The following is a 14927-nucleotide window of genomic DNA, read 5'->3' on the forward strand; positions in this document are numbered from 1 at the left end:
AATACGGTGTTATCATTTCTCCAAATGAGGGAATCATTTTGGGCTTCAGAAATGGGCCTTCGTGCTCGGAGTTGGCTGGCCGCGGTCGGGATGGCTGTGACCGCGGGGAATGGCTTGCTGGCCGCGGTCGCGGTGCTTCTGATCGCGGGAAATGCTCTGTTGGCCGCGGGTGGAAACGCTCGCCGGCTGGTTTATGGGACATCTTGCTCTTCGCGTATCTTTTGATTGAACCGTTGGATTGCCAAGCTGTAAAGTGTGCTGGAAAGCTGATACTTCCATCTTTAAGATCTCCAAATTTGAGCTGGATCAGACAGTGAGAAGGCCTTCAATCAGGGGTGAACTTCTGACGATTTGACTCTGAGCTGCAATCTGGTTTTCTATCCATTTTGTTAAGCTTTTTCCTAAGTTACCTGCAAAGAGTCTTGGAACTACAAATACTAGAAAAACGTAATAAAAGTACTTGAAAGCAATTAAAAACATAGAAAAAGTATTTCAATACGATCCATAAAAGTGGTCAAAATACGGTGTTATCAACTTCCTCAGGCTTAAACCTTTGTTTGTCCTCAAACAAAGCAAAAGCCTAAACTGGTTAAGTGAAACAAAAATAGGGAATGCACAAATCTCATAGACATGAACTCCTAAACTAGGACCAAAGATAGTGCATCAATCCACAACTTAGTCTAGAAAATTCTCACCAATGCACAAGAGATACTAGTCCACTTTTTCCGTCATGCAAAACTTAAACAATCTAAATCTTGATTCCAGTCAATTAGCTCTCTACATTCATTAAGTTCAATAGTGAGTTCTCATTAAAGACATCATCCAGGGTAGACGGCGTTTTGCATTAAAGGGCTGTTTAAGTGGTGGAGTTAAAGTGTTTCGGGTTACCTGAAGATCTGGAGGATGCTAGATAATATGCAAAACCGCAAGAGATATAAGGACCTGTTGATGACCGCAATTTCCAGTCACTTCTTCTTGCGAAATGTTGTTGCATAATCCTTCCTCCTTTGTTGTAAACAGCTATTCCCCCAGACTTAGATTCTTTCCGGGAATCAGAAAATGATCTCCAAAACTCCATAAAATCAGACTCCAGTTGCCTTGGGTCTTAAAATTCGAACTCTCTAGACTCTCTAAGGCTTTTATTTCCTTTCTTTTCTTATTTTCGGATTATTTTTTTTATTTTTATTTTTTGAAAAGGAAATGCCTTTTAAAGAGAGAGAGACTAGAGGACGAGATTGTACCAAAATTTGAGATTTTTCTAAGGCAGACTGAGCTTCTTCTTGTGTTGAATCCTTCTGGGAACTTTTCCGGCAAATCGCAGGTCTCTGTCCTTAGTGACTGAAAACTGCGCCGTTCCTCTTTCTCTCCAACGTTTTTGCACTTATCTGCATATAAGACAATAGAAAACAAGAGTGCATGTGGTTTGAAAGAGGATTGGTTAAGGTGGGGAACTAGCTAAAGATGAACTAGCTATTCAGGATCAACAGAGAGTGGTAGAAAGGGTAAAGGAGTCCTGAATGTATGATTCGTTTCCCTGGTCTAAAGCTTCAATGAGAAAATTAAGTCCAGATTAAGTCCAAATAAAACAGAGCTAGTGTATTCCTTCATCTAAATCGAAATCATTCAAATTTCTCTGGGGTACTTCGTTTCAAATGTGCTTAGCTACCGCCTAGTCTAGTCCTAAATCATGAATGAGCATGTCACTAGGAATAGTCTAAAGCACACAGTCAACTATCATTGATTCATGTTCACCATTTCCTTTTAAACGTATTTTGTTTTGAAAACCGATTTTGAAAAACTTTAAGGAAAATGCAAAAAGTGTAGATAATGCAAGACTCATGAAAGAAAAGTGGTTAGAAAGGGATTAAATCCTCCCCAGACTTAAATCACACTGTCCTCATTGTGAAACAAGTCGAGATTGGATGAGAAAAATGCATAGATAATCGAATTGGTAAGGCCAAAGAGAACTTACCTGGATCCGGGATGCTGGTGGAGATGAACCGGATTTATTCGAAGAGGTTTGGGAAGGTTATTGGTGGTGATGAAGGTGGTGGAGGGTGATGAATGAGGTGGAGTGGGGATTGGTGAGGTGGAATGAGGTGAAGTGGGTGGTTTGGGGTTGGGTTTGATCTCAACGACCATTTGCCGCAGTCAGGAGTCACGCGACCACGGTAAATAGGTGCTTGGCCGCGGTCAGAAACACGCGACCGCAGTCGAAGAGGCGTTTCCCACGGTCAGAACGTCTGCGACCGCGGGGGCTTATTTCGCGGCCTCTTCCTGCTTCTTCTTGGTTCCTGCTGGGCCGAGCAGTCAGGGACCATCCTTCTTTTTGGTTTTTTCGGGTTTTTTTGATTTTTTTGGCTTTTTTGTTTTTTAAGAAACACCTGAAACTAAGAAAAAGAAAAAGATCAATAGAAAAAGAAAGAAAAATCCTAAAGAAAACAATACCTAAATGGGTTGCCTCCCATTAAGCGCTTTTGTTTTAAGTCGTTTAGCTTGACTTTTGGTGTTGGACATTGCTTAGTCCAATGAAGAAGACCTTGTCCTGAGACAAGTCTTTTTCGACATCTCCTTGCTTTGCCTAGCAGGTTCTTCGTCACTCCAAAGTTCCTCTTCAAACTCTTCTGTTGCAGAACGTTTTCCTGCTTTGCTGTTGTATGGGACAACTTCTGTGAAGACATCTTTGTCGATATTAGCAAATGAAATCCTCTGGTTTGGCCAGTCTATTATAGCTTCGGAAGTTGCTAGAAAAGACCATCCGAGAATCATTGGATATGTTGCATCTCTCGTCTCGACAATGTAGAAGTCGACAGGCACTATGCAATCTCCTATTCTCAAAGGAATTTCATGAGCTATTCCTTGAGGTGTTGCATTGGAATCATCAGCTAGACTAATCTTTGCTCTAGTCCTGTGCAGGTTTTTGATACCAAGTCTCAAAGCAATTGCCTTGGACATCATGTTAAGACAAGCTCCAGAATCACATAGCATGTTTTTAAACATTTCTCCTCAGGTTTACCTTTTCTGGCATGATTGAACAAGTCTTCTATCTCAGGGATTGATTCCTTGCTCTCACAGAAGTAGTAGCCTATCATGAAGTCTTTGGAAGCTCTGGCAAAGGTCATTCCTTCAGGCAAATTTCGAACCACATCATTGAATTCGTCGAGCTTTTATTTGCTGATTTTGTTGGTGTAGTGGCTGCAGTCTTCCGGTCTTTGAAGGTGGATTGAATAGATTGCAGCATCAGGTGATGTTCTGGGAAAAGTTAGACGTCTCGCCCTCCCAAAGTAGGTTCAGATATCCTCCTTTGTCTCCTTGCTGTACCTAAAGAAAACTTGCAAACAACCAAGATGCCATATATCATCGAAACCTGTGTAAAGAGGGATCGATTTCACAAACTTGTTGAATTCGATGAGCCTTTCTCTGGAGATTGGTGCTCCTGATTCCACCATTTTGTCTGGATTGCCTCCTTCTATGAACAGACGATAGTCTTCATCTTCGAGGTAGTGCCCTTCATATTCATCCTCATATGCTAAAACTATGTTGCAAGGAAGTACCTCATTTTCTTCTTGAGATGTTTTGGAGCTGATAGCATACACCGTTTGCTCATTAAGAGGGGTTTTGACCATCCCATCAGATGCATCAAAATGAGCATTGACCTGTAAGAAGAGAAAGGGGCTGACACGTATCTGACGGAGCAATTGCCGTGGGTGGAGGCTGCACGACCGCGGGTGAGGAGTGTTTTGCCGCGGTCAGGAGGCTCACGACCGCGGCTGGAGGGCTGTTGGCCGCGGTTACGAGGGTTCTGACCGCGGGAGAGAGACTCCGAGTTGTTTCCTTGGTTTCGTCTTCTAACTCTGTTTCTTCTTCTTTTAGGTCAAGATCTTTGATGGGAAGCGCCGAACCATTCGCTTCACGTCCTTGCATAAGCTTTTCGACCTTCTCTTCGACTTCATCAAGAGCATAGACTACTTTGTCCACAGTTGAGTCAATTTCCTCTACTTTGTCTTGAACCTTGTGTACTCCATCCAAAATCTCTTCCACGTAGGAGTAGGTTTGGTTGCTATGGTCGTTAATAGTTTCTTCTGCTTCATCAAGCTTGACCTCTAAGGTGCGGATGTTCCCACTGGCTTTGCGAATGCGAACTTCGTTTTCTCCAACTCGTCCTTCGACTGATTCTATCCTCTCCTTGATAGTCTCAGCATCCTTGTTTGCTTGAGTTTCGATGTTTTTGACTTGAGCAGAAAGATCTTCAAGCTTTTTGTTAAAGTGAGTTGACAAGTTGTCAATTTTCTCGCGAAGGGCGGCTCTCGATGTTGCTTGAGCGTCAATTAAGTGCACGACCACCATCTCTAGTTGACTCAGTCGGTGAATGAGTTGGACGTTTTCATCTTGGTGAGGCAGACGACGAGCAGGATGTCTAGGGTTAGCCATTGGAGGTACGTAGGGCTCGTTCTGGAACGTTCTGTAGTCTTCGGTTCGAATATCTTCGTAGAGATCGCGTAAGTACTGCTTCTCTCTGCGTCTGGTGGCTTAAGGAGTGTTATAGAAACCTTCCTCATAGTGTGTATTTCGATTTATAGGATCCATTGATATACTCATATTTTGTCATGTTTAGGATTGCATTTTTGTCTAAATATTGAGTCTCAAGCATACATTTAGGTAGTTTTATATATATTTGTCTTTGCTTTTGTCTTTAGTTAGGAATTGCATTAGGTCCTAGAGTGTCCTGCATTTTTGGAGTGTTCTCAGGTCATTTGGAGACTTTTGGGAGCAACTTGGAGCTGGGATCATGGAGGAACCCTCACCTGTGTACAGCAACTTGGACAGATGGTTTGGTGCAGACAAAACCCTCACTTTGATCGCGTGGGACGAAGGACTTTCAATGCGATTAAACCTCCGGTGTCTTCAAAAATAATCAAGAGGAATGAGTCTAGTTTCCGGAACACTTAAAATCAGACGATTTGGAGCCGTGAACTGGGAGATATTGCCATCAGAAGGAACACATGTCTCGCGGGTCGATCAGGTCTTACGCGATGCGCCTCAAAGAACCGGTGGAACGGAGCCCTTGCCGACGTCATCTGAACCCGAACCCTTCATCAACGTTGGAGATGATAGAGTCACGGTCCCAGAACAGGTCGAATCATTGGATTTGGAGTCGTGAGATGACAGTTAAGGAAGGCGAGAGACATACATATCAGCCAGACGTCTAAGAGTGGATAAGGTGCTAAGTGTCATGATTTGACACGGTGATAATGCCATGGCCTGAGCTTGGCCGTGGCATAATATGACAACTCTCGGGATTTGACATGGTCTTGAAGCACGGCCTTGGACCTGACCACGACAAGCAATGAAGATCTTTGACACGCCCATAATGTCATGGTCGGGATTTGACATGGTCTTGAAGCACGGCCTGATGTTTGGCCGTGGCAATCACCGAATCATCAACACCTTGCCACGCCCAACATGACACGGTCCAGATCAAGAACGTGGCAATCCAAGAAGTTCATCAGCCAAACCCAGAAAAGAAGAGACACGGCCACTAGACATGGTGTAAATCAAGCCATGGCAACCTTGATCATGAAGAATCTGTCCAAGAACTTTGACACTATCAGTTTGCCACGGTCTGGCCAAGCATCATCTGACCGTGGCAAACCACACCACTATCCATCAAAGCCGGGTCAGGATCCGGTTTTTTCCGGGCTGACCCGGTCCATAACACTTAGTATATATAGCTTTTTGGAAAAAAACCCTAAACATCTTATCTTCTATCTTAGTTTTCTCTCTAATTTTCTTTCCTTTTTAGTGTAAAAACGTTTTTGATTAAGAGATATCTTGCTGATTTAATCATCTTAAGGCTGTTTCTTGTCATTGCATCATCTCATCTTTGCCTCTAATCATGATTAACATCACCTCTTGCAAAGGAAATGATGTGTTCTTCATGATTAGTGAGTAGTCATCTTTTAAGCTTCTAGGTGTGTAGATTAGGGTGCTTTGATGCTTGATTTATGATGTTTAGGTTCTAGATTCTCATTTCCTTTCCTTAGTTAGCTGCTCTTAAAGCTAGATCCTTGAGAATCACTTGGGTCTAGATCATAGGCATTTCATGCACAAAAAGTGTTTGATGAAATGCCTGAAAGAGCTAACTTAAGGGTTTATGCCTTTTTCATCATGAGAGTGATAGTTAAATGCATGAATGACATATTAGAACTGTTTCTTAATGCTCATTGATTCATATTTCACAAACGATGATTTGGGTTGAATATGAATTAGTGTAGAGGTTAATGCCTTCATTAGAGGATTAGTCTAGATTAGAGTTCTAAGTTGAAATGTTTTGAGATCATGTGATTGCTTGCTATGTCTTTCTGTATAAGATTCAGTCTTACTTGGTTGAGGGATTGTTTGGTCACTTATTAGGCTTGGTGATTTATGCTTGTTGATTGCTTGATCATATCTAATGGTTGTTAGACTTGATTAGGTGATTAGCAAAGGGATTATTGTCATGGGAATGAATTAATCTGATTAAGAAGCCTAGACTAAAGAGTAGCAAGTGTTGCATTATGTTCTTAGCATCATGAATCAATATCTAAAGCACCCTGATCAATGATCACATCTATAGGTTTATCTTTCATCATTTGCTTTATTATCATCTTGTTTTGTTTACTTGCTTAGTTTATTAATCATAGCTTGTTTGTTTCTTGTTTATGCTTTCTTGTTGCTGGTTTCACCAAACTCATCTTTTATTCAGCTTGACTTAAGAACTTGTCACATAAACTAGTGTCTAGCAAACACACATTTGGATTGATACCCTTTGTACTACAAGTGACATAAGGGATTGATAACCCATCTAAGACCTGAAAAATCTTAGTTATCAATTGCCGCCGTTGCCATATTTTGTCGGCATTGTTAGCATTAGTTTCTGATATAGTTTTGGAGATCAAGTTTCTTTTGTTTTACTGATCACCTTTCAAGTTCTGTCTTTGTTTTCAGGTTTATGATCACAAGAAGCCAAGCAAGAAGACAAAAAGAAAGAGCTGTTCACTTAAAAAGGTTAGGAATGGATCAGCAAGTTGGGAATGAGCATCAGGCTCAAGAAGCTGATCACGGTCAAAGAGCTTGTAATGGGATTGGTATTCAAGCTCAACAGGCTCAGGTAAATCAGAGACACGCTCATGGTAACCAGAACCAAGACCTACCTCAAGTTAACCAGCCACAACCCTTACCCAACCCACCCATACGTCATCAGCCTCAACCAGTCTTTGTTGGTGAGAATGACCGAGCTTATGCACACCAGTATGGAGCAGGAATCAGGCCACCTCCTGTCCAAAAACGCCTCTTTGATCAATATGGTTCAGAATCAGAAGTTCCATGGCTTACCTATGGAGGATCCCTTGGAGCATCTGGATCAGTTTGACAGAGTTTGTGATCTCACTAAGATCAATGGGGTATCTGAAGACAGCTTCAAACTGACATTGTTCCCATTCAGCCTTGGAGATAAGGCAAATCAGTGGGAAAAGAACCTCCCAAGAGGATCCATCCACACATGGGAGCAATGCAAGATTGCCTTTCTATACAAGTTCTTCTCAAGCTCAAGGATTGCAAAGCTAAGGAACCAGATTTCCAGCTTCACTCAACATTCTAATGAGACCTTTGGAGAAGCTTTGGACAGGTTTAGAAGCTACACAAACAAGTGTCCACATCATGGCTTTTCAGAAGCCTCTCTCCTTAGCACTTTGTATAGAGGAGCTGTTCCTAAGATCAGGATTCAGTTGGACACAGCATCAAATGGAAATTTCTTGGCAAAAGAAATCAATGCAGCTATGGAACTTGTTGAAAACTTAGCCATGAGCCAAGACACTTATGGGGAAGATTATGATATAAGCTATAGAGGAGAAGATTCTGGTAGACACCAAGGACTGGAAGAAAAGATCAAAGTGCTGAATATCAAGCTTGACAAAGCCCTAGCTGCCACTCAAAAGCCTATAAACTATGTGAGTGAGGAGAATAGATGCTTCACAAATACAAATGAAGAGGGTCTCACTCAAGAGGAGTTGCACTTCATTGGGAATCAAAACAAGTTCAATGGTTACAACAACTTCAACAAACACCAGAACTTGTCCTATAGGACCAACAATGTGGCCAACCCCCAAGACCAAATATACACTCCTCAAAGCTTTGTCCAACAGAATCAGTACCAAGGTAACTCCCAAGGTCAACAGGGTTTTCAGCAACCAACGGTTCAGAATCAAGGGAATAGCTTCACAAATCAGGTCAGCCTACAGCCAAAGGCTCCTCCTCCTGGTTTTGCCCCACCACCTGTTCAACAAAGTCCTGATTTCAATGTTGTTCTCCAACAGCTCTTAATAGGACAACAAAAGATGGTATCCGACCTGGAGACACTAGGAGCTGAAATAAAGGCTATTAAAAAGAACAAGGGCATCTGCACTTTTGAACCACAAATATCTCTTCCTGGTAAAGCTCTTCAAAACTCAAAAGATTACTGCAATGCCATCTACTCCAATGATGACCACTCAGCTGCTGTGCAAGAGATAGAAGACCTTCTCTATGGTCAAGTCTCTAGTGAACCTGCACAAACTCATGTGGATGAGAATGCCATTATAGAGGATTTCATGGGCTTCTTACATGAACTCAATGATGACGTTGAGAATGAAAGTGTGGGGGCAGCGGGTTCAGTTTTTTCTGTTCAGCAAGGGAATGATTCAGTGTCTATTGAAACAAAGGAGCTGCCAACTGGTCAAGCAAAGCCAACAGATAGTGCCTCCACCTCTGAATCAACTCAGATGAAACCCACCTCCCTCCCAAAGCTAGGTAACCCAGGGAAGTTCACCATCTCTTGCACTCTTGGCAACTTTAAAGTGGAGAATTCTTTGTGTGATTCAGGCTCAAGTGTTAGTATAATGTCTAAGGAAATGATGGAGAAGCTAAAGGTCAAGTCTATAACTTCATACCCTTCTTCTATCACCTTTGGAGATTCCTACTCCAAGAAACCATATGGGTTTCTGGAAAACTATCCACTACAGGTTGGTGAAGGCATAATTCCCACTGATTTTGTGATCATGAAGATGAAGAAGACCAAAGAGCTCCCCCTATTGCTTGGAACTTCATTTCTCAACACCACTGGTGCAATGATTGACTTTAATACTCAAAGAGTGGTGCTTTCAAAGGTGGATAAGGATGTCTTTTACCCTGTTACACCTCTTTGGCTGAATTTTGTGAATCAGTTGTTCAAGAGATAGAACCTCCTAAAGTACTTGAGATGAAGTAAGTGGGCACTGCTGGAATTCTAGATGGATCCCAATCTTTTTCAGTTTTGGAAAAGGAGAGAGACTCTCACCCCAATAGTTACTAGTATGAGAATGGAGGGTCATTGATCAGAGAAGAAGACATCTTGCTCTCATGGTCTCCTACACCTAGTGATCTAAGGATGATTAACACCAAGAGTGATGGCTCAGCATCAGAAGACAAGAGTATTGACCTGCTCTTTCTTCCCAAGACTTTGATCTCACTCCTTGGGTTGATGATGATGGATCTCTGAAGTATAAGCTGGATTGCAATGGGAAACCAGGTCTGTTTGCTGAAGTGAGGGCATGTCTCACAAAGGCCATCTTTGATAAAGACCCAGATGGTATTCAAGAGCTGGTGGACAAAGGTCTCAAGATGGGATCTCAAGGACAAGGGTCTAATGGTTCCCAAAGGCAGCAAACCAACTCAGCTTTCTTACTCAGGACCATTGAAGTGCTGAAAAGCATCAGTGCTCAACCTTACCCCAGCTAAAAACAGGTTTTTCAAAGTCAAACTTAGTGACTTTAAACAAAATGCTCTTGGGAGACACCCCAAGCTTGTCCTTGTATATAATCTTTTTAATCTTTTCTCTCCTTTCTTTTTATGTTTTAGGATCTTTTGATGGGTTTTGTGAGCTGTTCTCAGGTCCCAGGTAACTTTTGGAGGCTATGGCTCAGGGACAAAGTGGAATGAAGCATGTGAGAAGGCTGAGAAAAGGGTTTACGGCATGGAAACTTGATGGACGCCTGTGTGCTACTTAAGTGTGCGAGTTGGTCCAAGACAAGTCCATGCCGCACAAGGGAGTTCAGGCCAAGCCAAACCCATCTCCAGTGATGTCTGGCCTCATCTGGTGCAGATACTCACTTCCCGTTTGCATAAGAACCACACCAGGTATCACTCCAAACCTTTGTAAATATGCATCTAGCTTAGCTTATTTTTCTCTTTGCATTTTGTGATTTTGCTTTGCACTTCTCCTTCATGCTTTTATAACACAAGGGACTGTGTTATCTAAGTGTGTGGGAGGGGTTTTGTGTTTACTAATCATGTTTATTCTGCTCTTATTTTCCTTTTCACTTTGAGTCTCATTTTGCATTGATCTAAGTACATATAAAAACCAAAAAAAATGGAAAAATCTGAAAACTTTTCACAAAAAATGCTCATGTAGTTGCATTCACATTTTAGGTTGAGTCTAGTTTGCATTTTCATATAGGTTGCATCATATGCAAATGGGAGTAATGATAGATTTTTTCTTGAAGAGAGCATCATTTTAAGAGCTTGGTCCCTTAAGGCATTGCAAAACTGGTATGAAATCAAGTGTGAACCATGCTTTGAACTGGTGTCTCAATACTTTTGTGCTAGCTGAATCAAGTTGTGAATAGCCTCAACCTTGCTTAAGTGAGAACCCTTGAATTTGACATCTAATTATCATGTTTGTGCATATCATTGTGAATTCATGAGTACCACATACATATTTGAGCTTTCTTATCCCATTCTATCACTCTTGCTAGCTCAAATAGCTGATCTCTCATCTTGAGACAGTTCCCTGCCTTTAGCCAAACCTTTCTTTGAAGCCTAAACACCCTTCTTGTGTGCATTATTTGTGAGGCCTTGTTTCTAGTAGACTTGGTAAAAAGTGTTGGGTTTAGAGTGATAAAGAGAGTGCTGCATGTAGATACTAGTCCAACATCAAGGGGCTAGTCTAGGTTTAGGTGAAAGTGAGAGCATTGATTTTGAGTGAGTGAGCTGAAAAGAAAAAAAAATATGAGTGATGAAAGTGGAAAGAACCGGATTGGTTAGGGGAATGAATGCTTAAATGAAAGAAAGTGAGTGTGTGCTGAAATGTAGAGCTCATGTGTTGAAATGAAAAGAGTCTCATAAAAAAAAAAGAGAAAAGATTCAAAAAGAGGCTGAATTAAAGAAGAGCTTGTGTGTTAAAGAAAAGAAACTCACTAAGTAGTTGTTAAAGAAAGCATTCCCCTAAGAGATGAAATGAAGAGAGTGATGAGAGCTGATTGAGTGTCAAGGATAAAATGCCATTTGGGGTGAGTAGACTAGAGAAAGAATCTTGAGAGGTTTAAAGTTGAGTGTGAAAAGCATTTTGGGTGTGGGGTAGATGCAGTTCTATCTTTGTATGCATCCATTGCTTTTTACCCTTAGCATTTTACTAAAGTCTACTAATTTTTGAGTGATCCCCTTGCATCGAATACCAGTTACTTGATTGAGATCATTTTAATCTCAAAACCCAGTCCCAAGCCAAATGAATTCACTTGATTTGCATGAACATGATCCACTTGAAACTTTAAATGAATGTCAAAAGGTTGAGGTTAGGAATGCTTGTGATGGTTTGTGCTTGAGTTTGGTTCATCTGGTGACAAGTATGGCTAATTTTTATGAGTAAACCAGTTTGCATTGCAGTCTAGAATTGGTAACTTGAACAATGAGCTTTGAATTCTTTTAATGATGATCTCTCTTTAAAGAAATATGAACTCCCATGCATTCAACCTCTCTCTCTCATTTGTTCTTGTTTGCTTGAGGACAAGCAAAGGACAAGTGTGGGGGAGTTGATATACTCATATTTTGTCATGTTTAGGATTGCATTTTTGTCCAAATATTGAGTCTCATGCATACATTTAGGTAGTTTTATATATATTTGTCTTTGCTTTTGTCTTTAGTTAGGAATTGCATTAGGTCCTAGAGTGTCCTGCATTTTTGGAGTGTTCTCAGGTCATTTGGAGACTTTTGGGAGCAACTTGGAGCTGGGATCATGGAGGAACCCTCACCTGTGTACAGCAACTCGGACAGATGGTTTGGTGCAGACAAAACCCTCACTTTGATCGCGTGGGATGAAGGACTTGCAATGCGACTCAACCTCCGGTGTCTACATCAAGAATCAATAGGAATGAGTCTAGTTTACGGAACACTTGAAATCAGACGATTTGAAGCCGTGAACTGGGAGATATTGCCATCAGCAGGAACACATGTCTCGCGGCCCGATCAGGTCTTACGCGATGCGCCTCAAAGAACTGGGGGAACGGAGCCCTTGCCGACGTCATCTGAACCCAAACCATTCATGAAAGTTGGAGATGATAGAGTCACGGTCCCAGAACAGGTCGAATCATTGGATTTGGAGTCGTGAGATGACAGTTAAGGAAGGCAAGAGACATACATATCAGCCAGACGTCTAAGAGTGGATAAGGTGCTAATTGTCATGATTTGACACGGTGATAATGCCACGGCCTGAGCTTGGCCGTGGCATAATATGACAACTCTCGGGATTTGACATGGTCTTGAAGTACGGCCTTGGACCTGACCTTGACAAGCAATGAAGATCTTTGACACGCCCATAATGTCATGGTCGGGATTTGACATGGTCTTGAAGCACGGCCTGATGTTTAGCCGTGGCAATCACCGAATCATCAACACCTTGCCATGCCCAACATGACACGGTACAGATCAAGAACGTGGCAATCCAAGAAGTTCATCACCCAAACCCAGAAAAGAAGAGACACGGCCACTAGACATGGTGTAAATCAAGCCATGGCAACCTTGATCATGAAGAATCTGTCAAAGAACTTTGACACTATCAGTTTGCCACGGTCTGGCCAAGCATCATCTGACCGTGGCAAACCACACCACTATCCATCAAAGCCAGGTCAGGATCCGGTTTGTTCCGGGCTGACCCGGTCCATAACACTTGGTATATATAGCTTTTTGGAAAAAAACCCTAAACATCTTATCTTCTATCTTAGTTTTCTCTCTAATTTTCTTTCCTTTTTAGTGTAAAAACGTTTTTGATTAAGAGATATCTTGCTGATTTAATCATCTTAAGGCTGTTTCTTGTCATTGCATCATCTCATCTTTGCCTCTAATCATGATTAACATCACCTCTTGCAAAGGAAATGGTGTGTTCTTCATGATTAGTGAGTAGTCATCTTTTAAGCTTCTAGATGTGTAGTTTAGGGTGCTTTGATGCTTGATTTATGATGTTTAGGTTCTAGATTCTCATTTCCTTTCCTTAGTTAGCTGCTCTTAAAGCTAGATCCTTGAGAATCACTTGTGTCTAGATCATAGGCATTTCATGCACCAAAAATGTTTGATGAAATGCCTGAAAGAGCTAACTTAAGGGTTTATGCCTTTTTCATCATGAGAGTGATAGTTAAATGCAAGAATGACATATTAGAACTGTTTCTTAATGCTCATTGATTCATATTTCACAAATGATGATTTGGTTTGAAAATGAATTAGTGTAGAGGTTAATGCCTTCATGAGAGGATTAGTCTAGATTAGAGTTCTAAGTTAAAATGTTTTGAGATCATGTGATTGCTTGCTATGTCTTTCTGTATAAGATTCAGTCTTACTTGGTTGAGGGATTGTTTGGTCACTTATTAGGCTTGATGATTTATGCTTGTTGATTTCTTGATCATATCTAATGGTTGTTAGACTTGATTAGGTGATTAGCAAAGGGATTATTGTCATGGGAATGAATTAATCTGATTAAGAAGCCTAGACTAAAGAGTAGGAAGTGTTGCATTATGTTCTTAGTATCATGAATCAATATCTAAAGCACCCTGATCAATGATCACATCTAGAAGTTTATCTTTCATCATTTGCTTTATTATCATCTTGTTTTGTTTACTTGCTTAGTTTATTAATCATAGCTTTTTTGTTTGTTGTTTATGCTTTCTTGTTGCTGGTTTCACCAAACTCATCTTTTATTCAGCTTGACTTAAGAACTTGTCACATAAACTACTGTCTAGCAAACACACATTTGGATTGATACCCTTTGTACTACAAGTGACATAAGGGATTGATAACCCATCTAAGACCTGAAAAATCTTAGTTATCATCCATATCTTCTGAAATGGAAACAAAATAACCGAAAAATGGAAATATGCAGAAAAAGGGGTTCTGGAGTCGATTTACCAACCTTTCTTGGGGTTTTGCGGAAAAGAAAACGCGTGCCTTCCCTGGCAACAGCGCCAAAAACTTGATGTGTGTGTCGGTGTTGAGGGTTGTCAAGTTTTACCCTAAATGAAATCAATAGCCGCAAGTGCACAGCTGATCGATTGTAGTACTTAGGGTTCGAATCCACAGGGAAGGAGAATCTTTTCTGCGAAAGCCTTCGAAAGAAATATAAAGTAAGGAAGTCTAGAACCAAACGGTTTTGTGGAGGTTTTGGTGGTGTGTTTAAAATGTAAAAACGAAATCTTAAAAGAAACTACGGGAATTAAAATGACCTAATAACTAAACTTAACGAAAATGAATAAAAACGAGAAAAACAGATATTCTAATTGCTTAAATGAAAATTAACTAAAAAGGAATGAGAATATTGAACTAAAGCTTGAAATAAAACGGTGTAAATCTATAGGAAAGAAGGCGTTGGGCTTCAGGGAAGTTTTCTCAGGGGTACGAACGATTCAAAACATTGCTAGAGAGTAAAATTGATAAGATCTTAGCTTAAACTTTTCGAACTGGAGTCACGGACGTATGAATACGCCACTGTCGTGATCATAGACAACTATCTCTCTCAACCCTGACCAGTAGGTTTCCACTCTGGCCCTAGAAAAGAAGAGATGCATTATGTTTAAGACTCGTCAGCATTCACAAATCGCCCATAGGTAGGTTTC

General features: G+C 41.0%; 1 non-coding gene across 1 annotated transcript; it reads right to left on the reverse strand.

Annotated features, from left to right (window-relative positions):
• Positions 1 to 7598: 7598 nt before the first annotated feature.
• Positions 7599 to 7705, reverse strand: LOC112084839. The gene has a single exon (XR_002898498.1). It is a non-coding gene; the product is annotated as a small nucleolar RNA R71 (small nucleolar RNA).
• Between the last annotated feature and the right edge of the window lie 7222 nt (positions 7706 to 14927).

This window comes from Eutrema salsugineum, unplaced genomic scaffold (assembly GCF_000478725.1).
Source record: "Eutrema salsugineum unplaced genomic scaffold, Eutsalg1_0 scaffold_4, whole genome shotgun sequence".
Lineage (NCBI taxonomy): Eukaryota > Viridiplantae > Streptophyta > Magnoliopsida > Brassicales > Brassicaceae > Eutrema > Eutrema salsugineum.